Source organism: Alligator sinensis, unplaced genomic scaffold (assembly GCF_000455745.1).
Source record: "Alligator sinensis unplaced genomic scaffold, ASM45574v1 scaffold357_1, whole genome shotgun sequence".
In the NCBI taxonomy this organism is placed as follows: domain Eukaryota; kingdom Metazoa; phylum Chordata; order Crocodylia; family Alligatoridae; genus Alligator; species Alligator sinensis.
The window spans coordinates 2,371,721-2,376,976 of NW_005841942.1; positions in this window are offsets into that span (position 1 = coordinate 2,371,721).

Consider the following 5,256-nt stretch of genomic DNA (forward strand, 5'->3'; position numbering starts at 1 on the left):
TGGGGCTGCATCAGCTCACACAGAACCAGAGCTGGGCAGGTCAAAGCAGAGTTGCTTCCACTGCATGCCAGCAGGTGTCATGCTTATGGCTTATGCTGCTGGGGGAGGAAGTGGAGAGGGTGCTCTGCTGTGCCTGGCAGCCAATCAGGGGTGGCCTTGCCCGGGGAGTCTACTGAGATGCCTGAAGGTGCACCTCCAACCTTCTGGTTTTAGCCATTGCAGGCAGCCTTTGTGCCCCACCCCAAAGAATATATGTGTATTTTGTTCACTCCTGACCTAACCTTGGGCATTTAATGTGCAAAACTTAAATCACTTCCACCTCAGACTTTTTGAACTTCTGTACTTAGCCCTAGTCTCATGAGATTTTATGCTTTTTGTGGTTTCAGTTACCTTGGATAAACCATGAAAATGATGCTCTTCATAGAGGTTCTGGGTAATAGACAAGACCTGATACTTTCTATCCATTAATAATGAATAATATGCTTTAAAATAAAATAAAATTAAGTGAACCACTTATTTTTGCACTTTAAAATTCATTTCGATCTAGAATGAACTACCATCAGGGGAATAGTTTTTTTAATAAGACATGCATACCTGTGATTGTAAAAAGGCCTTGAAGTTATATAAGAACACTCATGCTATTTCAGATGAACACAAGACTAAAATAATATTAATGCGTTTTTCTTGAAGTCTTAAAAGTTTCATAAATTGACCACAGATACTTGTGAACCAAGGTCATTCTGTCTGCTTTCATTCTTTTAATTATCTGGTGCCAGGTTGTTACAGTAACCATGCTAATTGAACAATGAGAAATCCCTTATCAGTGAATTTAGAAAAGGAGCTGTAAAAGGGTGTTGAAGACCCCTATAAATCAAAGAGGAGAAAGGAAACAGAAGAAAAAGTCCAGCTGTGAGAGTATAATCAAAGTAGGATCAGGTGGGATGGGTGAGTAATTGGTTCACATGTTATCACAAGAATCTCATTGAGTTCTCCCTGTTGGATAGTCATTAGATTAGTGTGAGAGGATTCAAAGGTAGAATTTTAATGTGCCCCTAGCTTCCCAGGCCGGGATGGATTCTGGGTGGTCTTCCCAGATTATGAGTCTATGTCTAAATGTTAGGACCTTGTTACACATGAAATTTAGGTGGCTCTTGGAGCTCTTACTCTCTGGATTGTCTACACATTGCCACCTGAAACTAGCTTTAAGCACTCTTTAGACAACTTAAAGTTATGCCACTGTAGGGCAGGTTTTTCTCTGATCCATGTTACACTAACATGTAGCCACTCTAGGCTACACATTAGTGTGAACATCCCCCTCCCCTCCCCTGCACCCAAATCTCTGCTCACTGCAGCCCTGCAGCCCTCCTCCTCCTCTCCCTACTTACTTGTGGCTGCCTGTGTTGTCTGTCCCAGAGGAGCAGGTGGGGAAGGGAAGGGGGAAGGACTCTTACAGTTCAGTCCTCCGGGCCCTTTCTAGATGGAACATGTGACTGCACCGAACTTGACTGAGTCCTAACAACAATCAACATTTGAGCAGCTCACAGCGTAATGAGTAACAAGGCCCTTGGAAAAGGGATGATCCAAAGTTGTATTCATTGGCTCAGAGTGTCAGGTCCAAATATCAGGCAAGAGATAAAATCAGCAGTCATGCTCACTGGCTCAGGCATGGGGATAGGTCAACTGAGCAGACTACTGAGGTTTTCTCATAAAAGCAACCTTAAATGCATGACTTTGCTTCCTGTGTAGGGTGAAGCAATAGGAATGAAGGACCAGGTAGCCAATCAGCCAGAGGCAGGTATGGCCTTATGACTAGTGTCATCTCCTCTCAGATCTTCCTAGGAGCTTTTCACATTTTCCAGAGTCCTAAGAAAGGTGTGAGGCTTCCGGTCTACAATTTAACATTTCATGGATTCCAAACAGGTGTAGCATGTAACATATACACACCATCTGGGTGTCCATTCACCTACTGTCCCAACATGTGTCCAACTAAATAGAAAGTCATTACATTTCAATAACCAGTTATTGTCACTGGCCCGGGACAGATGTGACCCAACCCTGAGAGGTTCCAGCTCTGCTTCCAGTTTCTCCAGCAACAGGTAGGGCAGCTTGACATGAGGCAGGGGCTTCCAGAAGGTCAAAAGCCCCTGCAGCCTGCAAAAGGCCTAGCATTGGTGTCTGTGTGATAGAGTTGCTGCCTGCCATGTGGGAGATCTGGGGTGAAGTAGGGGTAAATTAAGTGACAGGGGATGAATTCTTGTTGGAGTGGAGGGGGTCATTGTGCTTTTCCTCTTCCCCCCTCCAGGTACCTGCGCCCTATATCTCTTGTTATTTGGTGCTTTTTATTTTGTGCATTTTATATTTTGTCAATCAGTATTGTTTATTGTGTTGCTTGCATTTTATATTTTGTTAAACCTGTCTTTTTTTAACTGAATGAATATGTCTATGAATGTGAATGCCTAACCTTTATTGAATCCCGTTCCCTCGGGGTATTGTAGTGTCCCCTATACCCCCTGCTTTAAATATGTTATGTTCCCACCACTGTTTCTCTCATTAAAAAGTGTATGGTTAAGTCCCCATTGGTGATCTGGCTCTGCTGGATAGGGAAGGAGGGTCTCTACACCTCCCACAGCACTCGGGCACCTGCTCTGATCCCTTCAATTGGAGAGGGGGTACATCTTGGAGTACCACTCGGGTTACACACATAAAAATTGCATAAGCCTCCAAAGACAACTCAAGAGTATTTCAGGAAATACTGACAGCAAGCCAGTATGGCCCCTGGCAGATGTTACATTTGTAACATGAGTATCACCAACAAATCATAACATGCCAAAAAGCCACATGTGTAAATTATCAGAGGATCATTTGTGTTTCTGGACATGCCATTTTGAGAGATGGAAAAATGGAAATCTTGAGCACGTTAATGCACATTAAGTTAATACACATTAAATTTAGGCACAACTAAATGCATGTGCAGACACGACCCTTGTTTTGCCAAGTTCCCATAGTTTTTTGGGTTTATAAAAAGCATGGTTATTGCAGGGTATTGCCCAAATTCTGAGTAGAAAATTACATTCTGCTTCACTAAATTTTCTTGTATACTTTGAATTAGACATAGGATTCTGCACTTCCTGTCCTAAATTTTAAAGAGCAACTGTGTTGCTCTTCAGTGCTAATACTAGGGCTGTGCGACATGTCACCAACTGTTTCATTTCAACACTGTTTTGACTGTGTAGCTGGCCAGTGACTGTGATCCTTCCCTGAGGTCCCTTCCAATCCCAGTGCTCTAGGAGAGGGATGGAAAAACAGCATAAAAGGCACCATTGTTTGAATTGACCTGCTTTCTGCCTTGGGGTTGGACAGCTACTGAGCTATCTTCCAGCAGTTCAGGAGCATTAGACAACAAAGGCTAATATTATTATTGAATTGATTTCCTACTTGCTAACCTAGCAAGTGGGATTCTGCAATACCTTTTCCTTTCTTTCTATACCCTTTTATTTTATTATTATATTAATTGATTTGTTCTTTCCAATTTCATAATTATATTAATATTATACTATAGAATTTATATAGGAAGGCAGATACATTTATATATTTTTATAAAGGCAAGACACTATGAAACATACAGTGAAGAGCTGGAGCTGGATCAGGATCTGAGTGCCATAGCCAGGGAAATTCTGGGGAAAAAGGAGTCATCTGAGTTTCTGCTCCACACCCCTCAAGTTTCCCCTAGAGCCAGGTCTCCTTCCCCAGAAGGCACTTCAGAGAAGTCTGAGGTAGAGGTTGTGGAAGCAAATGGCTCAGCTAAGTCTGCTCCTCCTGTTGCTGTGCCTCTACCTGCTAAGGAGGGGAAATTGCAGCATCCACATATACATCCACACCCCAGAACTGAGTGGGTAGTATGGTCTGGGATCATTTTGAGCTGGCAGATGATCCCACATACGCTATCTGCCAAGCCAAAATGAACCAGGGCAAGGAAACAAAACACATGAGCACCACTGGGATGCAGATGCATCTCTGCAGGCACCACCTCCTTGCCCTTGCTCCTCCTCAGCCTGGCACCAGCAGGAGCATGCCCAAGGGAAAGTCCCCATCTTGTTCCAAGGACCCCATCCCCCCAAAGCAGAGGAAGGCCACCCTGGAACAGTGGGGGAAAGGAGGACAGAAAGGGGGGCACGTTGCAAGAGCAAACAAGATCACTCAGAGCACTGGAGGGATGCTTGCTGTGGATGGCCAGCCTTTCTTCTTAGTTGAGGGGCCAGGGTTCAGGCAGCTCATGGCACTTGTGGCCCCATCCTACCAAGTGCCCACATGCACCACCTTCAGCAGGTGCAACCAGTCAGGCCATCAGTGGGCTCTCCTTCAAGCCGAAGTGATGCATGAGTCCCACACAGCAACAGAGATCACGGGCACCATGAATCGTTTGGTGCAGGGGTGACTCGTTGGGCAGGGTGAGCTCACCCATGAGTTCATGGTCACTGACAATGAGGCCAATATGGTCAAGGCGGTTCACGATGCCAACTTTGTTGGCGTCCACTGTGTGGCACACAAGTTCCACCTCATTGTCAGGGATGCCTTGGAGTGGGACAGGGCTGCCAGTGATGGTGCCAGCACCACCAGCAAGCTCATTTCCAAATGCAGGAAGGTGGCAGGCTACTTCCACCGGAGCATCAAGGGGGGCAAGATGCTGTGGGACAAACAAGCAGAGCTGAACATCCCACAGCACAAAATTATGCAGGATGTGAAGACTCGGTGGAACTCCACATACCTGATGCTCAAGAGGCTGGTGGAGCAACAGAAGGGCATCCATGAAATGGTCTTGCTCTGGGAGATTGGGATCAGTGGCCCATTTAACAGAGCTAAGTGGAATTCCATCTTCCACATCTTGGTGGTCCTCAAGCCCTTCCTCAAAGCCACCACTACCCTCAGCATTGGTGATGCCCTCCTTAGCCAGGTGATCCTTATAGTGAGGGAACTTCAGAGCCAAATGGAGAGCTTCCAGGGGATCAATGTTCCTGGCTGGGGCAAGCCACTGCCACCAGACATGCAGGCACTGGTGAGGCCACTGAAGGAGGGCATCACGAAACAGCTTGATCCATAGTTTCATAGTTTCATAGTTTCAGGGTCGGAAGGGACCTAATAGATCTTCTAGCCCGACCCCCCGCCAGGGCGGGAGAACAACCCAAAAAACACAAACAAAACCACTCACCCTAAAAACAAAAACGGGACTCAAATGAGTCCAGCCAGGTAAGTATCCAG